The following is an 11,352-nucleotide window of genomic DNA, read 5'->3' as shown; positions in this document are numbered from 1 at the left end:
GGGTCTCGAACCCGTGGGCTCAGACAGTCCACTCACCTCAGCCTCCCAAAGTGCTGGGATTACAGGCTGAGCCACCGAGCCTGGCCCTTAGTAAGTCTTTGTTGAATGAATGACTATTTAATAAATGTAAAATAAACTTGTCTAACCCTTTATTTAGATTTGAAAATTTTTTAAGTGGCTGGTTATTTTAAAGAAATTTTTCTGTAGTCTTCGAGCCCTCCTCAGAGAGTTCTACCTTGACTACTCAAAACGGTAACTCTCTTGACCTTTTTTATTTCCCCTGCTCTACTTTACATTATAGTGCTTATCACCATATGTTATTTATTTGTTTGTTAATTTTTTGAGTTGGGGTCTCACTCTGCCATCGGGCTGGAGGGCAGTGGCACAATCACGGCTCCCTATACCCTCGACCTCCTGGGCTCAGGCCACAACATCCCAAGTAACTGGGACTACAGACATGTACCAGCACACCCAGCTAATTTTCAAATTTAATTTTTTAGTGGTCTTGCTATGTTGCCCAGGCTTGTCTCAAACACCTGGACTCAAACAATTCTCCTGCCTCTGCCTTCCAAAATGATGAGATTACAGGTGTGAGCCACTGGACTGTGCCACCATATGCTACTTAATATATTTATATATGTTCTATGTTTCTCTCCACTAGAGTGTATTGATTTTGAGGGCAGAGACTTTTCCTAGTTATAGCCACCTGTACTAGAACAGTATGTGACATATGATAGATATTCAATGAATATATTAGAAACTTTTATTCAGAAAGTCCTCAATTTGGAAGAGTGCTTGCCTAGCAACGTCTTCCTTTAAAAAACAAAATTCAGAAACAAAGTGATACACTTTTTGTTTCTTTCTTTCTTTATTTTTGAGTTGGAGTCTCACTCTGTCACCCTTGCTGGAGGGCAGTGGCACACTGCTAACGGCCACTGCAGCCTCAACCTGCTGGGCTCAGGTGATCCTTCCGCCTCAGCCTTCCAAGTAGCTGGAACTACAGGCTCACGCCACCACACCCAGTTAATTTTTCTTGATTCATTGTAGAGATGAGGTCTTGCCAAGTTGCCCAGGTTGATCTCGAACCCGGGGACTCAGGCAATCCTCTCATCTTGGCCTCCCAAAATGCTGGGATTGTAGGTGTGAGCCACTGTGCCCGGCCTGATACACATTTTACGTCAAAAGAAACCTCTAGCTCTTTTGCTTTAAACATAAAATTGATTTTTATCATTTGGGAAAACATTTACCTTGTAATACCTGTTAAAGTTTGGCCACTAAGGCTACTTTTCTGTTAGAGTTGTTAGTATTTAGGTCTTTACTTGACTTCAGTTGAAATTGGAAAAGATGCTCTTAGAGGTCAGTCATACAACAGCATACCAAACTCACTGCTACTGTTACTGCTTCTACCTCATTGAAGTTGCTGACATTTCTGGCAATGGGATTTTAAGAAGAGAAAGATGGTCGGGCTCGGTGGCTCAGCCTGTAATCCCTCACTTTTGGGAGGCTGAGGTGAGTGGGTTGCCAGAGCCCACGGGTTCGAGACCCGCCTGGGCAGCGAGACCTCATCTCTACAATAAATCAAAAAATCAGCCGGGCGTGGTAGCACATGCTTGTAATTCCGGCTACTTGGAAGGCTGAGGCAGAAGGATCGCCGGAGCCCAGCAGGTCAAGGCTGCAGTGGCCGGGAGTGATCACTGCACTCCAGTCTGGGCGACAGAGTGAGACTCCAACTCAAAAAAAAAAGAGAAGAGAAAGATGCCAGGATCAGAACTGGCACTAAAACTCCTTTGGGGCTGTATGTGGTTTTTTTGCTAAAATTGTCTTTTGTGAAGTAGTCTTGGATTTAAGTGTCATTTAACATACTTTTGAGCCAGGTGTGGTGGCTCACACCTATAATCTCAGCACTTTGGGAGACTGAGGTGAGAGGATTGCCTGAGCCTAAGGATTTAAGAACAGCGTGGGCAACTTGACGATACCTCATCTCTACAGTAAAAAAAAAAAAAAAAAAAAACTGGGCATGGCAGTGCATGCCTGTAGTCTCAGCTACTTGGAAGGCTGAGGTGGAAGGATCGCCTGAGTCCAGCAGGTCAAGGCTACAGTGGATGTGAGCCTGCCACTGCACTCCAGCCTGGGCGACAGAGCGAGATGCCAATTCAAAAAAACCAAAACAAAAACCAAAAATAATAAATAAAATATTTTGAAGGGAAAGATATAGCAAACAATTGACTTACAGATAACCTTTGAGAATTTAGTTCATTCAGTTGAGAACTTCTCTTTTCAGTAATTAGCCTTTCTTCCTTGGGAAACTGACCATATATTAAGCAGAAAAGCAGAAGTGGATTGCCTGAGCCCACGGGTTCAAGACCCGCCTAGGCAACTTGGTGAGACCGCATCTCTACAATAAAATAAAAAATTAGGTGGGCGTGGTAGCGCGCGCCTGTGGTTCCAGCTACTTGGAAGGCTGAAGCGGAAGGATCGCCGGAGCCCAGCAGGTCGAGACTGCAATGGCCGGGAGCAGCTACTGCACTCCAGTCTGGGTGATAGAGTGAGACTCTAACTCAAAAAAAAAAAAAAAAATTTGTTGAAAATAGATTTAGAAGTTTGATAATATTTTTAATGTCATCACTGTTAATGACGTTTAATGCAAGGGTTAGCAAACTTTTTCTGTAAAGGGCTGGATAGTAAATATTTTTGGCAATGTAGGCTACAGTCTTTGTCTCAAACACACAACTTTGCCATTGCAGCATGAAAGCAGTCATAAACAATAATAATAAATATAAATGACTGTGTTTCAGTAAAACTTTATTAATGAAATCAGGCAGTGGGTCAAATTTGGTCCATGAGGCATAGTTTGCCAGCTCCTGACTTAACACATTAAAGATGCTTATCTAAAGCATATACAAATAAGTTGTTTCAAAAATATATTTAACATAAAATCATTTTAAAACTTTAGCTTAGAATAATATAGAATATGATATTTGTTAGAGTAAAAACAAGTAAACAACTTATTTTTCTCCCAGAATAAAAACAGGATTTAAAATATTGCTTTATCGAGATCAGTCTAATTCAAATGAATAGGGCCGTTGTCAGTGGTAAAAACACACTCAGATGCAGTATTATTATTATTATTATTATCATCATCATCTCAACAACAGTCAACACAGAAAGACTTCTGTGACCAAATGTGAGGGTTCCCCCAACACCAAACAGTCAATCAGTTCTGCCGCAGATACCAGCTGGTTGTCCTCCAATTCAATTCCAACACTGTCTACCTGGAGATAGTGTCAGATTTCACAGGTTGAGGACTCAATCCCACAAGACTGCCCCACTCTTCTGATACTAATCATGAACGCCAGGTTATTTTACCTGTGCTTCTGACAGACTGGCTATAAATTGGACATCCTTGATCTTCTTCTTGGATCCCATTCATTTGTTAGAGTGGCTTTCAGAACTCAAGGAAATAACGTTTATCAGTTTATTATGAAAGACATGACAAAAGATAGAGATGAAGAGATCATAGGGAAAGATACGGGGGAAGAGGCGAAGGGCTTCCATCCCTTCTCTGAACATGCCACCCTCTAGGAACCTCTCCACATGTTCGTCTGTCCGGAAACTCTTTGAACCCTGTCCTCTTGGGCCTTTTATGGAGACTTCATTGGGTAGGCATAATTGTCAACCATGTAGAAATGTGATTGGACAAAAAGGGTATCATCTAATACTAACAGACTGGGAAAAATCCAGCAAGGCCTATCTGTTCAAGTTCTTATTGGCCTCTCTGTGCAGCATTCCTTCAGGGAATGGGACAAGACCCATTCTGAAATGAGGGTATTATGTTCTAAAATCAGACAAGATAGGTCAGAGAATTTCTTTGCCAGCTCTAAGACAGAAAAGTAGGGGAAGATTAGAGTATATTTTTAGTTTGTAAGACCTGCCTTGGGGAGAAAAAGAGCAGGTGAAAGGAAGGCAGGAGAAGGTCAGAGAGAGAAGTTCTGCTTCTGAGGCCTAAGCACCCCAACATTATACCAAAGGCTGTGGGAGTTACAACCTGGGAATTGTGGACAGAAACCTGTGTGTGTGTGTGTATGTGTGTGTGTGTGTGTACGTGTGTATACACAGGCATAATGCCACACACACATAACATCACACACACATAATAGCATAGGCATTTAACTGTAAATTTATAAGAATGTACATCTTTAAGTAAAAAAAAACTTTAAAGTTTGATTGTTTATAAAACCTTGTACACTGTAAAGTTTTATATCTATATCTCTGCGTATATACATATTGAGTAATATTTAGCAAAGAACAATTGACAAAGGGAAATGCTTATATATATATATATATATATATATATATACCCAGAAACTTTAGCTATATTCAAACATTAATAAAATATACCAGGTTATAATGTTAGTTGCTGGAAATGTTCAAAGATAAGTAAGATCATTCCTCAAACCAGGAGTTAGTGCTGTTATATATGATTGTACCAAGGGTATATACTGCATAAGGGAGCCATATATATGAGGGGATCCTCAAAAATCTGGAATTAAATTTTGGAGGGTGGGCCCCTTATAGTACAGGCTTCCCTGTTTAGGTAAATGTTCTAGGAACCTGTTGGCATCAGTGTACCAGCTAACGTTTTGAGAGACTGTCTTCAGCATCAGTGAATTTTTTTCTTCAGATTCTTTCAGTACATTTGCCCATTTCATGATGGGTGATTTATGAGAATACCTGCCCTGTGTTCAGCAGTTTTTGACCAAAAATAACATGCTTCCCTATGCCCCTCCCTCATTCACTCGAACTTGCCCTGAGGAACTTTTTTTTGGTTTTCCCTATGAAAAAAGTCCTCAAAGGGAAACTCGTTTCTTGCTGATGTGGAAGAATTGAAACAACAACCAAAAAAAGGCAGAAGCATCAAAATTGGTGAGTTAAAAAAGTGTTTTGAGCTATGGAAAAAGCATATTCAGTAGGTGTATTGCACAAATGGAGAGTAATTTGAAGGTAGCTGAGGTTTAAACATGTAAGAATAAATACACAATTTTTTATAAATAAGTTCTGGGGATCTTTTTGGTCCCCTCCTTGTGAGTACCATTAACATTATAGGTATTATAATTTTGTGTATTTGTCCATTTTCTGATGTGAGTGCTTACGTGTATCAGCTATTTCTGGAAATTTTTCTTATATTATTTCTTTGACTATTTGCTCCCTTGTTTTCTCTGTTCTTTCTGGAACACACATGAGTTGGATGTTGATCACCTTGATTGACTCTCTTATTTTTAAATCCTTTCTCTTTTATTTTCTATTCTTTGTCTTTTTTTTTTTTTGGCGGCGTCTCAGACTGTCACCCAGGCTGGAGTGCAGCAGTGGCATGATCATGGCTTACTGCAGCCTCAACCCCCTGGGCCCAGGAAATCCTTTCACTGCAACCTCCTGAGTAGCTGGGACTACAGGCAGGCTTAGCTAATTTTTTGATTTTTTTGTGAGATAATGTCTCACTATTGCCTAGGCTGGTCTCAAACTCCTGGGCTCAAGTGATCCTCCTGCCTCTGCCTTCCAGAGTGAGGTGTGAGCCACTGTGTCCGGCCTGTCTTTTTGTTCTTTATTTTTTTTAATTGTTTTTGAGTTGGAGTCTTACTCTGTTGCCAGGCTAGAGTGCAGTGGCATGCTGCTTATAGCCACCATAGCCTCTACCTGCTGGGCTCAAGCAATCCTTCCACCTCAGCCTTCCAAGTAGTTGGGACCAAAGGCATGCACCACCATGCCCATCTAATTTTTTTGATTTATTATAGAGACAAGGCCTCGCCATGTTGCTCTGGCTGGTCTCGAACCCACGGGCTCAGCCAGTCCTCTCGCTTTCGCCTCCCAAAGGGCTGGAATTATAGGCGTGAGCCACCACACTCAGCTCTTTTTGTTTTTAAAGGATATGCCTAATTTCTTTCAACCCTTCTAGTAATCTCTAAAATATTTCTGTTATAGTATTTTGAAATAACATTTGTATTCTTATTTTATGGATACAATGTCTTTTTTTATATTATTGAACTTACAGTTTTACCCTTTATCTATCTCTTTATTGTTACCTTATATGTTATGTAAATTATGCTTTATTACATATTCAAATTGCAAAATAATTTCAGATTTACAAGAAGTAACAAAAGTTTACAGTGAGTCCTGGGTACTTTACCTAGCTTCCCTTAATGATACTTATATAAGTATAGTATATTATCAAAACCAGGAAATTGACATTGGTATAATACTATTAACTAAACTGTTGACCTTTTTTGGATTTCATTAGTTTTTATGTGCACTTTTCTTTTTTCTGATACATAGTTCTGTGATATTTTCTCATATGTATAACGTCATGCAATCTTCACCCCACTCAGGATATAAAACTGTCCTATCACCACAAAGAAACTCTTGTGCTATAACTTCTCTCCAGTTCAAACCTCTGACAACCCCTAATTTGTTCTTTTATCACTATAGTTTTGTCAGTTTGAGAGCATTACATAAATGGAATTGTATAATATGTAAACTTTTGGGTTTTTTCATTCAATATAATGCCTTTGAGTTTCAGTCACATTGTTGCACGTTTCAATAGTTTGTTCTTTTAAAATTGCTGAGTAATATTCCATTGTATTGGATATACTACAGTTTATGTATCCATTCAAAGAGTGGCATGTTTTGTTATAAATTTTGTGGTATGGTTGAATTTTTAAGGCTCTATACATGTACTTTAGTATTACAAAGGTTTCCCCCTTGTCAGTAGTCTGTAGTTTCACTGAATAAAATGAGGCCCTCAAGTTTCTTTTTGTTCCTTAGGAAACTGCCTACCCTTGGAAACTTACTGTAATTAGAATTTTAAAACAAATTAGGTGATAAAGTCATGCGCAGAAGTTCATACAAGATTAGTAATAAAATTTGATATATAATAGATCTTTTACCTCTGTGATCATTTTAATAAGATTTGAAAGTTTTTAGAAGCTTTACTGCCTGTTGATTCATCTTGTGCTTCAAAGAATTACTTCGAAGTTAAATGAGAAGTTGATATTAGATAAAGGACTCAGAAGCATTAATAATTCATAAGTTACAAAATTTAAAAGTGGAAATATTTTCTTTTGACAACTGGCTTGTGTTTAAGATGGATTTATTTACATAACTAGAGGTGAAAGAAATGATTGATCTTCCCTAGTTGATGAAAATTGTGATCTCAGAGGATTTATGATTAAGGGTTCTGATTTGTGTTTATATGATAATTTTATCAGTAATGTATGTTGGTCTGTGAGATTTTCAAGTTGGTTATGTTAGATGTTTTTAATCTGATTGTAGAAATGCTTTCAGTTTCTTGAGACCATGAGCCATGTATAAGAAGGGGTTGAAAGTTTCTGTATAAGTTGGTAAGAGAGACTTTAGTGAACTCTGGTGAGAAAAGTGTGAGAAGAAAAGACAATTAGGAGAAGAAAGGCATGACTTTGACTACTTAAGTGTACTTCCTCAAGTAGACTGTGCTTTGGTCAAAAGGCCAAGTTTGTTGTACAAATTTATAAGTTTTAACATATAAATTTAACCTGTAAAATCTGACCACAATTAGGATAATGAGCACATACATCATACCCAAAAGTTTTCTTGGAACCTTTTGTAACCCTTCCCTTTCAACTCCCACTAATCTGTATTTCCAAGAATTTAATATAATGTATTTTTTTGTGGGGTGGGGGTGTGTGTATGGCTTCTTTTATTCAGTGTAATTATTTTTATATTGATTTATGTTATAACTTGTGTCGTAGTTCATCCCTTTTTATTATTGAGTAGTATTCCATTGTATGGATATATTATAAATTGTTTATCCATTCACTTGTTCGTAGATATTTAGGTTATTTCCAGTTTTGAGCTGTTACAAATAAAGCTGCTAAGAACATTTATGTACAAATCTTTTTTTGTGGATATATGTTTTCATTTCGTTTGGGCAAATACAGGATGGAGTGGCTGGATCATATGGGTGGTGTATGTTTAATTTCTTTTATTTTCTTTTGAGTTGGAGTCTCACTCTGTCGACTAGACTGGAGTGCAGTGGCCGCCCCGGCCACCGCAGCCTTGACCTACTGGGCTCCGGTGATCCTTCCGCCTCAGCCTTCCAAGTAGCTGGAAGTACAGGCGTGCGCTACCACATCCGGCTAATTTTATTATTTATTTTTATTGTAGAGATGAGGTCTCACCAAGTTGCCCAGGTGGGTCTCGAACCCGCGGGCTCAGGCAATCCACTCACCTCAGCCTCCCAAGGCACAGGATTACAGGCTGAGCCACTGAGCCCGGCTGTATGTTTAATTTTTTAAGAAGTGAACTGTTTTCTAAAACAATTTCCAAAATGGTTGTGCCATTTTCCATTCCTGCCACAAATGTACGAGAGTCCTATTTCTTACACATATTCATCAATACTTGATATGGTCAATCTTCTTTTTTTTTTTTTGCCTATGAGTCAGGGTCTCATTCTGTTGCCCAGGTTGGGGTACAGTGGCTCCATCATAATCATGGCTCACTGCAGTTTGAGCTCAGGCGATCCTTCTGCCTCACCCTCTGAGTAGCTGAGACTATGGGCATGCACCACCATACCTGGCTACTTTAAAAAGCTTTTCGGTAGAGAGATCTCTCTCTGTTTCCTAGTCTAGTCTCAAACTCCTGGGCTCAAGCATTCCTCTTGCTTTGGGCTCTTACAGTGCTGGGATTACAAGCATGAGCCACCAGTACCCAGCCCTGATATGGTCAATCTTTTCGTTTAGCCGTTCTGATTAATGCATGATGATATTACATTGTGGTTTTAATTTTAATTTCCTTAACGACTAATGACATTTCAATTTTTTTACATCTATATCAATTTTTTAAAACTATTAGTTAGAAAGTTCTTTATATAGCTTAGTTACAAGTCCCGTATCAAATACATGGCTTGCAGATGTTTTCTGTAGTCTGTGGCTTGTCTTTTCATTCTGTTAATATCAAAATTTTTTAATTTTAATGAAGTTCAGTTATCAGTTTATTCTTTTATGAATTGTGCTTTTTATTTACAGAAGTTCTATAATTTTAAGTTTTAGATTTAAGTCTGTGGCTGAGACTATGGGTTTTTAGTTAACTTTTGTGTATGATGTAAACTATCAATTAGAGTTGCTTTTTTTTCCTAGTCATGTTGCTAATGAAATATCCATTGTATGTCTGTCTGTTCCAGCACCATTTGATGAAAAACCCTTTCCTGAATTGCATTTGATCCCCTGTGAAAATTGAGTTGTCCATATATATGTATGTAGGTCCTTTTCTAGAGTCTCTATTCTAGTCCATTGATCTACTTGTCTGTCATTTTGCCAGTAGCACCTCTGTTCGTTACTACAGCTTTTTAATAAGTCTTGAAATCAGATTGTGTTAGTCTTCCAACTCTGTTCCTTTTTAGAAGTTATTTGGGCTATTCTGTGTCCTTTGCATATTCATACAAATTTTAGAATCAGTTTGTCACTCTTTACAAGCCAAGCCTGCTTGTTTTCTCTTTGGGATTATGTTGTATTATCTATAGATGAACTTGGGGAAAATTTGAGATCTTCATTGTGTTGAGTCTTCTGATTTGTGAAGCTGGTAAATTTCTCCATGTAGCTTAGGTCTTCAATTTATTTTAGTGATATTTTAAAGTTTTTATTTTGCAGGTCTTTCACATTCTGCTTTATTCCTAAATGTTTCAGTTTTTTAAGTGTTATCCTAAGTGGTGTTTTTAAAATTTCAATCTCAGTTTGCTTGTTTATAGTATATAGAAATACAGTTGATTTTAAAATATTGATCTTGTACTCTCCAACCTTGCTAAACCCATTAGATCCAGTAACTTTTCTACTAGAAACTACACTAGATGATCTTATTGTTTGTAAATAAGGACAGTTGTACTTCTTTGCCAGTTTGAGTGCTTTTCTTGTCATATTGCTCTGGCTGGAATCTTCAGTATGTGGTTGAAGAGAAGTGGTGAGAGTGGATATCCTTGTCTTGATTCTGAGCTTGGAGAGCATTTGGTCTTTGACCACTAGGTATGATATTGACTATAGGTTCTCCAAAGATATTCTTCAAGTAGTTGATGAAGTTCCATTGTATTCTTAAATTGCTAAGGATTTTTTTTAAAAATCAGGAATGAATTTTGGATTTTGTTAAATGCATTTCCTGTATTTATTGAGATACATTTTTTTCTTCATTAATTTGTTAAAATGATGAGTTACATCGATTGACTTTTGAATATTCAGCCTGTCTTGCATTTTTAGGATAAATATCATTAGATTATGATGTTACCATCCTTTCTGTATATTGCTAGATTTAATTTACTAAAAAAAATTTTTAAGGATATTTGTATTTGTGCTCTAGGGTTTGTAATTTTCTTTTCTAGTAATATTTTTTTCTGATGCTGACATCTGGGTAATGTTGGCCTCATAGAATAAGTTAGGAAATACTGTCTACTCCAGTTTTCTGGACAAGTTGTGTAGGGTGATATTATTTCTGTCTTAAATGATTGGGATAATTCAGTAAAGGCATCTGGACCTGGAAATTTTATGGAGGGAATGTTTTTAACTACAAATTCAATTTCTTCAATAAATATAGAGTTATGCAGCTTATTTTTCTCTTGAATGAGATTTCATAGGTTTAAATTTGTCCAGTTCTTGTGAGTTGTTGAATTTATTGATGTAGAATTGTTTATCATATTCTTTTATCATTCTTTTAATTTTATTATTCTTTGAAGACTTTGTAGTGATGTCAACTCTCTTATTTTTTATATTGGTAATTTGTATTTTCTCAATTTTCTTTTATCAATTTTATTGATTTTTTTAAAGAACTGGCTTTTGTTTTCGATCATTTTTCCCTATTTTTCTGTTTTCTGATCATATTGGTTTCTACTCTGATCTTTACTTTCTTCTACTTTCTGTGAGTTTAACTTGCTTTGTCTAGTTTCTTAAGGTAGAAACTGAGGTTATTTTTCTTAGAACTTTCTTCTTTTCTAGTATAGAAATGTAATGCTATAACTTTTCTCCTAAGTACTACTATAATGTCATGCCACTCCATGAATTTTGATATGTCATAAATTTTAATTTAATTCCATTGTAATTAGAGAGTGTGCTTTGTATGATTAAATTCTTTTAAGTTTATTTTGACTTGTTTCATTGCCCAGAATTTGGTCTGTCTTAGTAAATGTGCTGTGTACACATGAAAAGAATTTGTTTCCTGCCTTTATTGGGTGTTCTGTAAGTGTCAGTGAGGTCAGCACAGTTGATAGTGTTATTCGACTGTTAATCGCGAGTGATTTTTCTGTCTACTTGTTCTATTAAATATTATGAGCGAGGTGTTGAAATC

General features: G+C 37.1%; 1 protein-coding gene across 4 annotated transcripts in view; it reads left to right on the top strand.

The window, feature by feature from the left end:
- The window catches only part of BTBD10 (BTB domain containing 10), an 88,414-nt gene that overhangs the window by 42,148 nt on the left and 34,914 nt on the right, over window positions 1–11,352 (top strand). Inside the window, exon 1 of one of the 4 annotated variants that reach the window (XM_021716512.1) lies at window positions 4,893–4,923. The exons of the other annotated variants lie outside the window; for them this stretch is intronic. The gene's annotated coding sequence lies outside the window, so the exon portion shown is untranslated. Of the gene's footprint in view, window positions 1–4,892; window positions 4,924–11,352 lie in introns of those variants that run through there. 4 annotated transcript variants of the gene reach the window in all.

This window comes from Carlito syrichta, unplaced genomic scaffold, assembly GCF_000164805.1.
Source record: "Carlito syrichta isolate Samal-C Ts95f unplaced genomic scaffold, Tarsius_syrichta-2.0.1 Scaffold308824, whole genome shotgun sequence".
Taxonomy (NCBI): domain Eukaryota; kingdom Metazoa; phylum Chordata; class Mammalia; order Primates; family Tarsiidae; genus Carlito; species Carlito syrichta.
This window is presented reverse-complemented; position numbering and strand designations above follow the sequence as displayed.